Source organism: Danio rerio, chromosome 9 (genome assembly GCF_052040795.2).
Source record: "Danio rerio strain M-AB ecotype USA chromosome 9, GRCz13ab, whole genome shotgun sequence".
Classification (NCBI taxonomy): Eukaryota; Metazoa; Chordata; class Actinopteri; order Cypriniformes; family Danionidae; genus Danio; species Danio rerio.
The window spans coordinates 28,448,932-28,464,607 of NC_141029.1; the positions used below are offsets into that span (position 1 = coordinate 28,448,932).

At 35.5% G+C, this 15,676-nt stretch overlaps 1 protein-coding gene and 1 long non-coding RNA gene across 7 annotated transcripts in view; both read left to right on the forward strand.

The window, feature by feature from the left end:
- Nucleotides 1–15,676, forward strand: part of LOC141376138 (uncharacterized) — a 1,062,333-nt gene that overhangs the window by 481,249 nt on the left and 565,408 nt on the right. For all 6 annotated transcript variants that reach the window (XR_015499513.1, XR_015499519.1, XR_015499517.1 and 3 more), the window contains one exon: nt 14,506–14,656. The gene's annotated coding sequence lies outside the window, so the exon portion shown is untranslated. The remainder of the gene's footprint in view (nt 1–14,505; nt 14,657–15,676) is intronic.
- Nucleotides 1–15,676, forward strand: part of LOC147842379 (uncharacterized) — a 463,094-nt gene that overhangs the window by 441,884 nt on the left and 5,534 nt on the right. The window lies entirely within an intron of this gene.

The following is a 15,676-nucleotide window of genomic DNA, read 5'->3' on the forward strand; positions in this document are numbered from 1 at the left end:
TAGAGAAACATCCCATTATGCAACTGCAGTCAAGGTATAACACATAATAAATGCATTTTGCGTTTAAAGATGATCGGCCTGCGAAGTCAAGTTTGCAGTGTTATAAATGGAATAGGTATAGTGCTTAAGTGGATTTACCGCGGATCAACCGAGAAATCTCGTGCGCTGCAGGTAGGCAGAATGATAATCTTTAAAAGTATGTAACTTAGGCTATACTGCTATTTGCTCATGCAAAATTAAACAACATAAAATATATTGTAGATCTGTTTTAAGATCTAAAATACAACATATCGAGTTTGTTTTGACTTAGCTCATGGCCCTAAAATGAAAATAACCTGAAAACAAGCTATTAAAAAAGGCCTAATAAATAAAATAATTAATAAATAAAATGACGGGTAGGCCTAGAAACTATGGTACATATGGTTTATGATGGTTTACAATATCACGAAAAAAGCACATTTATAATAGCCTTAGACAAATCTTTGTTTTTACATTTAAAATGATGAAAAAAAAGTTATATAGCATATAAAAATTTAACCAATTTTCATGGTAATAACTGTGAATTTTTGTATCTTTTTTAGGTATTTTTCTGGCTACACTAATGCCTTAAAATGTAACTAAGTAATTGTTTTGAATGACATTAGATTGTCACATAGCTTTTCCCCAACACTGATGTTGGTTGTGAAGCGTGATGACTCGGTTAAGCTGATTTCACTATATTTATTTACCGGTTAAATGAATTGTCTGATCGTGGGTCAGCTTGCATGTGTGGGCATAATTTGACGTCTTTACCTAAAACTTTAAACATTCATAGGGCTGTTATTTGAAATAAAACGGAAATAAGGAGAATAACATATGATTTAAAGCACTCGTTTGGCACTGAAGCCATCATCCGTCTGCATTAATAAGCGGTATGCATTACCATCGTTAATAAAATTCGTAATAGCGAAACTGCGTATTGTTATTACTATTAAAACGTAGCCTATATTACTGCCTTAGGTCAGTAACTTAGGCAGTAATGCAAAGTAATAATAAATGCGAATAAATAGCCTAAATGAAAGAAACAAGAGACCAAAATCAGTCACCAGGTCTAGTGCCCCCCTATGGATTTAAAGTGCCCCCTCAGTTTTGACTTCCTGGCGCCGGGCCTGGACCAGTGAGACCTAGCTGTCACTCAAATGGCCACACGCTTCATTACGTAGACTTAATATAACTTAATATAAGTGAAACGGATGAATCATAAAAAAATTCACGCCCTCACAGTTGTCATGAAGGGTAATATTACAGTATATGAACCAAACCATCTTTTGTACCAGGCTGTAAACATGTTTTTATCAGCTGTAAAATTGGCTAATTTAGCATTGCAGTCAGTGAACATCAATAGATCTTCTGGAGTCAGCCCCCAAAGGCGAGTCAATGAATTGCACTTTCACTTTCTTCTGTATTGGCTTCATGAGGGAGAGCGGGATGTTGCCGCTTGGTATATAAATTGTATATCACATTTACTTTGATTACATGGCATAAACATTCAAAATGGTAGTCTCACTTGCTCTTTCACTCACTCTTTCTCCGGAACAGCAGCCTGTAGCAACAGTTGCAGTCAGTGTTGTAAGGGTTTTGGTCGTCTGCCTATTTAAACAAGACAGAGAGCAGTGAGTGATTAACCAGATCAGGAGACTGTTGATGCAGTCAAAGAGCCAAGTTAGAGAGATCACACACACACACACACACACTGAGAAATGTCAGCTCATTTGCACACAATGGAATGGTCTTTTTGGCTTTGCTGAATTTCTTTTAGTGTGTGTGTGTGTGTTTACTTTGCCATATTTCGTGGAGAAAATTGTTAACTAAACCTGACAGAGCCTCCCTTTAGGGATGCACTCTGTAGTAAAAAATGATCTTTTAAAAGCATGTTGTGTTAGACATAGGGTTCGGGTTAATGTGTAGTCATTATAGTTCGCTTCACACAAAAACAGTGGAAGTTTATGATTTCTTTGCATTAAATAGTTAAACACGCATAAGTAAAATAAATGCATCTCTGAGGTTCTCACTAGGACTTCCTCACCATAATTACTTCAATTAATAGCCCCCCTTTGATTGCTTTTTTCTTTTTTAAATATTTGAATGATGTTTAACAGAGCACGGAAATTTTCACAGTATGTCTAATAATATTTTTTATTCTGGAGAAAGTCTTATTTGTTTTATTTTGGCTAGAATAAAAGCAGTTTTATTTTTTTTACAAGCCATTTTAAGGACAATATTTTTAGCCCCTTTAAGCTATATATATTTTTTGATAGTTTACAAAACTAATCATCATTATACAATGACTTGCCTAATTACACTAACCTGCTTAGTTAACCTAATTAACCTAGTTAAGCCTTTAAATGTCTCTTTAAGATGTATAGAAGTGTCTTGGAAAATATCTTAAAAATATTATTTACTGTCATCATGACGAAGATAAAATAAGTCAGTTATTATAAAATTAGTTATTAAAATTATTATGTTTAGAAATATATTGGAAAAATCTTCTCTTCGTTAAACAGAAATTATGGGGGGAAAAAAACAGAAATGTTATTAATTCAGGGGGGCTAATGATTCTGACTACCAAATTACTATAACATATTATACCAAAAACTATAAAAACTATTATGATAATAATAATGATAATAATAATAATAATAATAATAATAATCTAAACAAAAACAATAGGGTTTCAGCGATTCATGCTTGAACCTCTAATTTTTTTATATAGTATCATCAACCAAAGGTATTACATTAGGAGTATATAAAATAAATAGCAGTAAATGGAAACCTCTAACCACAAAGGAGTGGGTGCGTGTATGTTTGTGTATGTTTGTGTGTGTGTGTGTGTGTGTGTGTGTGTGTGTGTGTGTGTGTGTGTGTTCGATCAGTAATGCTCTGTTGTCACGCTGCTGCCAACACGTAATCCATCTTTGCCATCTTGGACGAGAATTCATTTGAACTGACAGAGATTGATTCCAAAAGTTCCCTTGCAGTTTCCTGGATCTAATGCAACCACTGTGTGTTCTCCCTCCCTTTGTTTCCCTCATCCATCTCCATGTGTGTGATTCATGTCAGTAAATCAACAAAACTGATTCATTCTTAGGCTGAGACATAAGCAACAAACCTGCGTTTCCAATGATTTACAAAATGTAAAACAAAGAGTCCTTGTTTAGACTCACTATCTGATTCATAAGCACATAACAACAACAGCTTTCTTGACAAATGTAGCCTGATTGGCTGGTTTCATGCAGTTATTGCATCGCAAAGTAAAACGTCTGGCCATAAGAAACTGAAGTGATGGTTTCTGATGTAAAGGTGGAATTAGTTATAATCTTCAGAAACATGTTTTGATTGTGCTGGTTGAAACTTCACATGCTGATAGCAATCATTAATGTAATGATCCAAATTTAAATGGTCCAATCGGTCTAATTAAGTAGTCTGAATGTATTCATTCAATTATTCATTTTCTTATTGGCTTATTCCTTTAATTTATTAGGGTTCGCCACAGCGGAATGAACCGGCAACTTATCAAGCATATGTTTTACGTAGCGAATACCTTTCCAGCTGCAAGCCATCACTGGGAAACAAACATATACTCTCATTCACACACTCATTACTCATTTTTGTATCCAGGAAGCTTGGTTTTGCATGGCAATTTCCAGGGTGGGACGTAATCTTAGTGCTGTCTGACTAACATTAGCATTTTTTCAAGATTTCCTATTGGAACTTTAACTTATAGGGCCCTATCATACACCCAGCGCAATAAGGAGCAAGATGTGTTTGGCGCAAAATGTTGCAATTTTCAGACAAGTGCAACCCTAATTTTTCCCGTATTGGACCATATGTGGCATAGGACATGTGTTAGGCTATTACTTCCACAATTTGTTGTTATTGTTCATTTATTCGATTGCTGTAAATTAGAACTGAATTAACAAACCTAATTAAATATGTAGGCTAATGAATGTCTTAAGTGGAGTGCATACAACATCATTTCCTTATCCATAAATCTAAAGAAGTAAAGTAAAGAGTAAAAGGAAAGCAAAGAGGTCGAATGGAAGAGACTCATTCTTTATCCTTGCGCTGCAGATGGTGTTTAACTGTTTTCTCGCTAGGAAAGCTTAGCTTTTCCACTTAAAAAGTCTGCCATGTCAATAGCTAATGGGCCATGGTGCGACGAAACTGACTCTTAAAGAATGGGAGATCAATTGTTTAATTGTTTAATTTGTTTAAGGCAAGTTATGCTTAAAGCACACCCATAACTCATTAAGAGAATAAGCAAAACCCTGTTAGACTGTGCGCCATGGCCCAAACCTTATTTTTCCGTCTTTAAAGTAGCAAAACTAAAAAATAGAGCCCATAGTCTCTAATATTTTATTGTGTGCCAGTCTTGCTCCTCCATAATGTGAGATTCTGTAAAACTGCAAATTCCAAGAAGAGACCAACCGATGAAACACCTTTCACACCAGTTCAAATTCACAAGGAGTTTCTTTTTTGACAACCCTTGTCCATATCTCTGCCTGATCCACTTGTGATGTCAACCACCAAATCTGTTACATCATTTAAGTACAGCTTTCAAATTCACCTTAGGATTGTCAGATTCACTCGCCTCGTTCTTCAGAGTGTTGATCGCTTTGTTCTGCTGTCTTCAGATCCCAGCCTTTCTCTTCTAAAAGAACGTCTTCGGGGAAATGTTTATATTCAAAGAATGTGGGGCATAGGTCTGTAAAACCTTTGCTCATGCTGCATGCTATTAGAGGACTGAGATGTTTCAGATGTTCAGTTAAACTATGTCTTGATGTGTGCTTTGTGCCTTTAAGCCCCCAGCACTTTGCATAATCTATATTTATTGACTATGAATATATGATTGTAGGCGATTACTGCCTTGGTTTACTGTATGAATGCGTATGTTTGGTCAGAAAAGCACCATTAATTTTGTTCAGTCTGCGAGTATTTGATGAAGTATGTGTTATGGCAACACTTTCCTCTGGTTGAAGTGGTTCGTTCTCATTCTTCTTTCTGTATTTGCTATGATGAGTCTTGACTGCCTGTAATTTGGGTTTGTGGGAGTGTGTCAGTGATCTCTCTTCACAATTGCGCTCTTCTACTCTAGACCACAAATACAGAATAAAGTGCTTACAAAAATCAAACACACGCTATAACAGCTTAAGATGTCAGATTGATTTGAAAGAAGCAGTTCATTTTTATGAACTAGTAAATTAACTGAATATTTTGAAGCATTTTACTCCTTTTTGGTGAAATTAGATCGGTCAATATTATAGCCAGATAGCAAGAGTGGCTAGATAGTCACAGTTGTGGCAATATTCTGAGAAATGTCAAGAGGGAGTTTTGGTTTTAGTTAATATTGGATATACACAAAATACTGGTAGTTACAAAAGTATATTCAAATAAAACAAAGGTGAAGTTAAGAGTTGTTTTCACTGAGCAACACAGAGCAGTTGTTTTGTGTGACTGAATCAATGTTTTATATCAACAGAACTGAATGAACAATTTAATAGCTACATCTCTCGAAGCCCAGTTGGCTCATTGTGATACAACAACATCCTCAACAATACAAAAATCTGAAAGCTTCTTTAACCGTGGCTTCCAAATGTGTCGTTCATTATCTAGAAAAAACAAATGCTCATAAAAGCACATCAGTCTTAAAGGTGACATTGGATGGCTATTTTGCACAAGTTGATATGATTCTTTAGAATCTTCATGAAAATTCTATTACTAAATTCGATTATATTTGATCATATAATTATGTATTTGATTATAATTTACAATGGTAGTGTAATTAAAGACCAGTTTTACCTTTCAAGAACACCTCGAGCCATTTCGGTTCATGTCTCTTTAACTGCTAACGAGAATTGGAAAAATTGAACACCTAAAACATTATCTTACAAATATGTGATTTCACACTGTAGATAGATATTTGGACATGTTTTTTGCCCTAATATGTTTTCTGACAGATTAATGTCCGTTTCAACATTAGTCAAAAACAGTGGCACAAGTTAGGTCACATAACAAAGACAACAAGGCGGATGTTTTCAAACTCATAAACCCAGATGTAGTATACACACAGTACTGTTATTTTTGACTCTGCATGTTTTTAGTTTTCTTTCTGAATTTTCTTCCATACTTCCAGTGTTTTTATTTTATTTTATTTTATTATTTTTATTTATTTATTTTTTTATTTAACTAATCGATTGAACAAAAAGTGTTTAACTTTTTCAGCCAGTCTCTTGTTGCCAACTAAAAATGCTTATCTAGATATAATGGTATTTTTTTTTAAATATGATTAAATGACTATTATTATACTGTAAAATTCAATTGACATACTTTGTCCATTGTTCTTTGTATGATGTTCATCAGTATAACAAAATATAAATTAGATTGAATAAAAAATAACCCCAAAGGCTCTTGATGATCCCCAAGACTTTAAAATACTTGGTGGACTAATAGAGTGTAATGTTTAGGGGCTGTTTTGCTGCTTTAGAAACTGAAAGATTTGGTGTGATAGACCCTTGAATTTTGCTGGTTACCAAAATATCCTAAAGGAATGTTCGGCCATTTGCTATAGTGACCACAAGCTGAAGCGAATTGGGGTTTTGCAGCAGGACAATGATCTAAAGCACACTAACAATCCGTTTCTGGAAAGCTGAGATAAAACAAAATGAAGACATTGGAGTGGCCTAGTCAAAGTCCTGACATGAATCCAGTTTAGATGCTGTGATATGACCTTAAAAGGGAGTTAATGTTCAAAAACCATTTACAACAATTCTGCAAAGATAAGTGGGCCAAATTCCATCCACAGTGCTGTAACAGACACGTTATCAAAGGGCCTACTCACACTATGCTATCCGAACCATGCCCAGGCCCAGTTACCGGATCGTTTGAGAAGTGTGAGTGCTCTGAATTGGGCTCAGGCACGGTTCACTTGGCCGGCCCTGGCCCGGTTGGAAGAGGTGTACCAGTGCGCGGTTCATTTGTGTTTCGGCGCGATACGCTTATGTGTGAGTGCAAAACGCGCCAAAGCCCGAAACTGAAAGCGAGACGTGACTTTTAAGGGACTGTTTGATATGTATTTATTAATCATTCTTACTGTTCAATGACCGCAAACTTTCGTAGATTATTAAAGACGCAAACCTCACACTGCACGAAAGCAAACCTCATAATTCCTGCAGCACAAGGACTTTATGATTGTTTATGAGCGTCAAAAGTGGCTGATCTGTTCGGTGAAATATTTGACAGCGTCACTACATTTCTAACAACTTAAACGATATAACTAGAGAAATCTCTACTGTGCTGAGCGAGAGCGCTTCTGACCCCTGCATCATTGATAACGTAATTGTGCCCAGGCCTGAATGTAATATGAGTGCGGGCCGTCGGGGTAGACAGGAGGGGGAACAAGCATGTTTTGGCCCGGTTCAAGGCAACTGTACATAGTGTACGTACGCCCTAAGAGGCTTCATTAAGGGTGACCCAATCAGTTATTGCCGTAGGTATAGGGTTAAACACATTATTTCCAAAATCTTTATTTCAAAACTGCGATATCTGTTTATTATATCTTGTGTTATTGTTGAACAATGTTTACATTTATTTGCTGATCTGAAACACAAAAGTGTGAAAACATGCAAAAAAGGAATTAGGACATCTCTCTATTTGTCTGTTTTTGTAGAGTGAATTACCAGCTATTCCTTTGTGAACAGAGGAACATTCCAGAAAAGCAAAATCCCATTAAAAGTTTGACTCACACCCTTACAGATTCTCTGTTGGTGCTGTCTGCAATCTTCTATATGCCCTGTTGCATTCTCTTTTTTTGTGAATTGAGTTGCATTTACACATCTTTATTAATACTGAGGCGCTTAATCTCAAGGGTGGGAGGAAAATCAGCCATAATCACATGAAAGAGAGAATGAAAAAATGAAGAATAGACATATGACGCATAAACATTCAGCTGCGATTTGGAAGTCTGCTTCAGTGTCATGCTTTGTACAGTCTCTGCTGGATAGACGGTGGGTGGCAGAGCGAGATATCGCTCTCTATAGCTCTGTACCAAAACCCTTCTATGACAGCATCCTAACTTAAATGAAAACTCATAAGTGAGTCATTTGAAATGCTCTACATAGGGAGTGATTCTCATAATGGATCCTCAGGCAGATCATTAGCACTCCTCATGAGAACTGATAAATGATGAAGCTCACAGCTGATTCCAGTAGAGTTGCGTTTTGCATGTTGCTTAGATCGTAATTTGATATTCTAATAAGCACACAAACCCTTGAATAAAATAAATGCTGAATAAAAATGCAACATTATACATATTCAAATGTTCCCTGAGCTGATTAAAGCAGCTTATGTTTGGTCCATGTTTTGGCTGCTTAAAGGAATACTAATTATTTTATTTTATTTTACTTTTTGTTATTTTTATTTTATTTTTTATTATATTATCCATATAATATATTAATATTATCCATATAATATATTAATATTTCTACATGGCCTCAATGAATGAATAAAAGAACAAACACAAAAGTAAATTTTCTGCTGATATTATTGACACAGAAATTAATTAATGAACTAACAAAGTGATTTAAATTATTATTATTATTATTATTATTATTATTATTATTATTATTATTATTATTATTATTATTATTATTATTATTATTATTATTAACATTATTACTATTATTATTAGTATTATCATCATCATCATCAATATTATTATTATTATTATTATTATTATTATTATTTATTTGAGCCTCATTGAATGAATAAATGAACAGACACAAAAGTTAATTGTCTGTTTATAATATGGACACAGAAATTATTTAATGAACGAACAAAGCAATGAAAAATATTTTTGCGTTTTATTATTATTATTATTATTATTATTATTGTTGTTGTTGTTATACGACGATGATGATGATGATGATTATTATTATTATTATTTCATTCACCTTTTAAAAGATTTTTCTTTTTTTAATTTTGTTGAATATCACACCTAACAAATAAAAATCAAGGGTTTAGGATAGATGTGTGATAGTGTACAGTCAAATTACATACAAATTGTAGGTAGTATAATTAATTACTAATAATTAATGTACACATTTTATTCTTTTTATATCATTATCTCTGAGCCATAATTTTTAATTTCAAATTATACCTCAACATATAAAAGTATAAAAAGCTGTAATAATATATACATATTTGACATGACATACCTTTTTTTAAATAAGAAAATGGTTAACACTTTATTTTGATGGTCCATTTCAGTTTTAATAGACTATCTGCTTAATATCTGTTGATATGCTCCTTCAACAGACATTTAACTAATTATAAGAAACTTTGCAAGTACATGTCAACATACACTAACCCTAACCCCAACCTAACAGTCTACTTATAGTCTAATGAGAATTAGTTGACTGGTAGATGCAATGAAACTTAAATTCAACAAATGGCCCATCAAAATAAAATCTGACCAAAAAATGTATTTTTGGGAGAGGGAAAAAATTTTCAGATGCTATTTGGATGCTTTGCTTTGAAACAGCTCACACCATATCCCTCATATATACCTCTCCTTCTTTCTTAATGCTGTTCTCTGTTCTCTACCTGTGTTTTGGCTTCTGAATGTGTGTGAGTGTGTGTGTGTTTGAGAGAAGGGGCCTTAAGCTGCACAATTCACAGGATGCCAAAAGGAGTTGAAGAAAGTTGTCTGTGCGGGGAGAGAGAGATGATGCTGCCTATATAGAAAGAGTGGTGCAAGAATAGAGGGATGAGTTCATCTCCAGGTCTGTATAAAGGATGATGTCTGCTCGAGCTCTAGACGGCCAAAGTAAATGACAACACAAGGGAACCAGGAAGAGCCAGAGCTGTCAATCACACACATGTAAGCTGGTTCAGAAAGCATTGTGCAAGCTTTATGTGTGTGTGTGGACACTCAGCTGCAGTATCAGTTTGTGGACTAACAGGGATTAGCACCACTGAGCCGTCAGGGGAGTCACATAGCTATTAGTATCTGTATCCACCTTCCCCTATCTCTCGCCGTCTCTCTTTTTGCCTCTCTCTCTGCCACTTGAAACACTTCTTTCCGCAACTCACAGACTCTTCACCATCTTTTTTTCCTGCCTCCTTTCTTTGTCTGAGCTTCTTTACCTTTCCTCTGAACTGCTTTTCAGAAAGGTGTGTGAAAAGATCTGTGACAAATCCCCTCATCCAGACAGTCTGTCTGAAGCCTCATGTGCCACCAGGAATATTCATTTCTATCAGCAGACAGCAATCTCTACAGACATGTATCATAATTGAAATGCAATCCTCTGACTTTGAGGAATAACCACTTCTCTCGTATGAAGTGTTTTTATTTTATGTTTGGTCATTCTATTAAATTTAGAGATATAAATCATTATAGAAAAGAGTTGTACATTAAATTGGTTATTTGTACCTATATGGGCTTTATATGGAATTAATAAATATACTTAAGGATATACAATATGGAATTATATATCTAATAAATAGGCCAGTTGGCATTTCTCTGTGGAGTTTGCATGTTTTTCCAGTGTTCGCGTGGGTTTTCCTCTGGATGCTTCGGTTTCACCCACAGTCCAAAGACATGTACTTTATGTGAATTGGATGAACTAAATTGTACATAGTGTGTGAGTGCATGTGTGAATGTAAGAGTGTATGGGTGTTTTCCAGTACTGAGTAGCAGCTGGAAGGGCATCCACTGCGTAAAACATATGCCGAAATAGTTGGTGGTTTATTCCGCTGTGGCGATCCGTAAAAAATAAGGGACTAAGTCGAAGGAAAATGAATGGATGACTTTGAGTTTCATCTGAAGTCAGCAATATGGACGTCACTCCTGTAGTCTTGTGTTAGTTGTGATGGCCACTAAATACACTATAAATGTGATGAAAATTAACCAGCTAAAAATATGATTAGCATTTTGAATTTAATTTTAGTTATGTTGGATTATTGTTCATAACATATTAGTGTTGTCATTGTAACTTGGATGCACACAGCATTGTCTCTGCATTTATATATGTGGTTGGGTGGAGTCACTATTAGATCACATTGCATGTAGTTAAATAAGTAGGTGGTGGCAACTAAATGAATTCATGAATGAGTAATGTACATTAAACCAAATCATCCACATGCATTCTGAAAGTATACAAGTAATTACTTTTGAGTAAAACATTGAATCACTAGATAATTTCACTCATACCAAAACGCTGACTTATTTAGGTAGCCCATGAAACAATAGGTGCAACCCAAATCACATACTTGCAGGGATGTCCAAACTCGGTCCTGGAGGGCTGGTGTCCTGGAGATTTTAGCTTCACACACCTGAACCAGCTAATCAAGCTCTTGATTAGCTGGATACAAACTTCCTGGCAAGTGTGTTGAAGCAAGTTGGAGCTAAATTTGTCTGGACATCGGCCCTCCAGGAGGACCGAGTTTGGACACCCCTGAAGTAGTTTGTTCACACTGAAAACTCTAAAAGAATAAATGCACTTTAATTACCAGCATGATGCACTTATTCAACAGTAAAACTAACAAAAAAGTAAGTGTTGGACACTTAACGGCACTTTGCTTACATAGCGGAAGGGGAAGAGCTTTCGGGCACTGATGTTGGATTACATTTTAAATATTGGAATGTGAAAGCAAAATTCTCCTACAAGAGTGATTATACTGCCTCCCCATGGTAAATGCTCTTATACTCATGGCAGTTATTATTTGGTAGTTTGGTCATTTATTTCACAAATATGGCAAATGTCAAATGGTTTGAATTTCCGCTTGGTAAAACAAACATTAGCGTTCCATTTAGGACGACACTACATGCATATGCTATACTGTTGAGAGTGTAAATAGATAAGTGCATAGTGTATAGTATGCCATTCGGTATGCAGCTAGTGTCTTTATGAGTGAGTCACTGAATCGTTGATTCAACAGATTTAATCAACAACACTGAATCAATCAGGGAAGAAACATCTGCATCTGTTGGTCAGTGTTCTGTGGCTTGCATAGAAATACTGTTGACAGGGCAAAAAATAGGTTAAAATGGAAGTCACTTATTATTAACTGCTTGTTTAACTGCAGACGTAGCAGAGACTTGGAGAAATCTATTGACAGTAGCAACGACAGATTATCCAAAGAAGTTTGTGGTAATATTATATGAAACATCGCACAAACAAGTAACAAATGCAATAAAAAGATTTATATTATCTCCCCTATGCTGCTGGCTAATTCAGATTTATCTTTAGAACATGACTTGTTCTCGTGCCAAGACTCCAGTCATCCATTCCTTTCTGTCAGACTCCGATTCAAAGAAACAAACAGCCTGAAACCCGGCGTGAACTTGAAACACTCTTATCTTTCATCAGGCCATATCTCTAGCCAAACGTTTGTTTGCACAGCCATGACTTCTGTTTTTCAGGGTTTATTTAATGCAGAAAGAGTTTCAACTCTTTGTGTTGTTTATTTTAGGGCAAGCGTGTATTTGGTTTGTTTATTTTTTATGGCTTTAACCTATTAAGATTTATTGATTCATTTCTTTTATACTTCACATTGGGAAAGCATGCTTTTTTTGTATGTGAACAATTACCTAACAGATGAGTTCACTCAAAAATGAAAACTTTGTCACCATTTGCTCACTCCCACATAATTTCACACTCGTGATTTTCTTTTTTTTTCAGTGAGCACAGTCAGAACTTTAATTTTTGAGCAAACTATCCCATTGCGATTTTGTCATTAGTCTGAAAGGAAAATGTAGAAATCTATGATCACTAGTGAAATTTAGTAGGCTAATGTTATGTGAAGTGGTACACTGACTAAGGAGTGCGGATCCAAACGCAGGTTTAATAAGAATGGTCAGGCAAGCAACGGTCACAATAAGGAGCAAACAGATGTATGCAGGCAAATCCAGAGTCATAGACAAATATCAGGCAAGTGGTAAGAAACTAGGCAGCACACAGGAGTAAAACAAGGCTAGGGTCTAACACGGCAGGACAAAACAAGGAAAACCCATCATAAAGACAGGACTTGTAGTTCATATGAGACAGGGTTGTAGTCCATGTAAATATAAATGCTCTCCAACGATCCAAGGATAGATCGTTGGTGATCATGACAGCTAAATTACACTGCATTACAAAACCGATAAAAATGCACTTATTATTATTAATTATTTTAATTTAGTGATAGATAAATGTTAATAATCATTATCTAATGCAACATCTTTGCGAAATTGTTTATCATTTTAATAATATATTTCAAAATGATGTTTTTTTCGTTTTCCACATCTTCCTTTTGTGTTTGTCCGTCCTGCTGTATCACTTTTTAAAATGTAAAATGTAACATTTATGCAAGCCAATTATTCTTTTTTGAATAATTAAATGACTTTTCCTCCTTTTTTAAAATAAATATGAAGCTTTCAGGTTGACACGGTTCTCAGTGGTTAGCACTGTTGCTTCACAGTAAGAAGATCGCTAGTTAGGGTAATCAGTTGGCATTTCTGTGTGAAGTATTCATGTTCTCCCTGTGTTTGCGTAGGTTTCCTCCGGGAGTTCCGGTGTCCCCCACAGTCCAAAGACATGCACTATAGGTGAATTGATTACATTTAATAGGCTGGAGTGTACTGTATGTGTGTGAATGAGGGTGTATGAATGTTTTCCAGTACTGGGTTGCGGCTGCAAGGACGTCCACTCTGTAAAATAAATGAATGAATGTAGCTTTACAAATTTGGCTTGTTTTTATAAATTATACTGTACATTCAAACCAATACATTTAAATTACATTCTTTCAGTGCTATTAATAATAGCCAATCTCAAATTAAGTGTTCTTAAAATTTTCATAAAACTGTATATTTTCATACTGTATGTATCTCATTTGTCATCTGTTTTTTATTAATTGGAATGCAGAAATATGAATCTGGTAAGCGTCAAAACATTGTTCCATTCACTCAATTTAATAATTAGTCTAATATATTATGACTATTTTATATGAAAAAACACAAACCCCCAGCTTATGATTTAAAAAATTCTATAATTTTTTTAAACATTATGAGGGTTTAAAAGTAATGTAATGTACCTTGGCCCAAGACTGTGATTTATGCATAAATGAGAGCCTGCACACATAAATGTGTGCATGTGTGTGGTAAGAATTTCTGCCACCTCAGAACAGCTGCCTCAGCCTTCAGCAAGACTACTTCAAACACATCATTCCCAATCTAGTCGAGAGCAAGTGAAAATAATCGGAAGGAAGTGCGATGATGAGGCAGAATAAAAAAAGAAGCTTTTTTTCTCCCCCTTTTTTTTTTGCTTGTTTGTGAGCTTCACTCATTCAATCATGTGCAATTTGCCGGGGTAATTGAGGTGGGGCGAATAGGAAAGAGTTAAGCAATTAAGAGTTCACGGGTCGCAGCTGTGTTCTGACACGCCATCATTAGTTTTCTGACGATCTGCTTTTTTTTGTTGCCTCCCTCAGGTTTTCTCAGGCCAGGAGAGAGTTTCAGATTAGAACATCTGGAGTTTCATGTTGAAACGGCATCACTTTCCCACCGAGACCCGAGTGAAGCCATTAAGGCCAATGAAGACAGAAGAGCAAGTTTGACTGCGCCGACACACGCCGTGTTTCGGTAGGCTCTTTAATCACCGCTTATCTGCAGGAGCACAGCTAAACACCTTCCTCTCCCTCCTGTCCAAATCTACATCACTCCCTCAAACCCCAGCCCTTCATCTCTCTCTCTCTCTCTCTCTCTCTCTCTCTCTCTCTCTCTCTCTCTCTCTTTTTCTAAAATGCCATTGTTTTCAGTTGTACTTTGTTTCCTCTCTCTTTTCCCCAAGTTTGAGAAAACAGTCTGTGCCGCTGATATGTGTGCCAGCTATGACAAAAGCACTGCTGAGGAATGTGCCGTGTGTCTATATGATAGAACGCTGGGTAAATATAGCTGTCGTTTTCATATGGGTCTGTTTCTGCACCATTGTTTTCGCTGACAGAATGAAAACACAAGTCCTAAACAGATGCAGAAGAATACGATACGTTGTGTATGCGTTCAGTCATCAATTTTCTTTCTGTGTGTGTTTTGTCTACTGCTTTAATGAACATTACAATGCATACTTTTATATTCTCAAAGTCAGGTCTTTCTTTTTGTCTTGTTTCCAAGGACAATTACTGTTGTTCCTTTTCTGTATAAACTCTTCAGTAGATTTTCTCCATTCTGAAAAGAAAAAAATATAGATTCTTTGCTTTTTTTCAGTGAAAGTCAGAGGGGTTCAAAATAGTAAGCTTGCCTAATGTATCGGTGTCCATATTGATGATGGCCAATGCTTCTTTTTAACGTTATTGGCCCAATAGGAAAACTATCAGTTCAATTTACTTCTGTTGACTTCAGATGTCTGCAACTGGACATGAGAGTTTGGTGTCTTTTACATGGTGTGACATATCAAACAAACATACACACACTTTGTAGATGTTATTTTTATCTAATTATTATTAATATTATTATTATTTTGCTAGATGGAAGAAAAGATTTTTGTGAAATGTATGAATGGTTCACTGTATAAAAATAGTAAATTAGATTTACAATTGTGATCAAAATGGTTATTATGGTATGCCTCATGGCAAGAAGATTGCTGGTTCAAATCCAGGGGTCTAT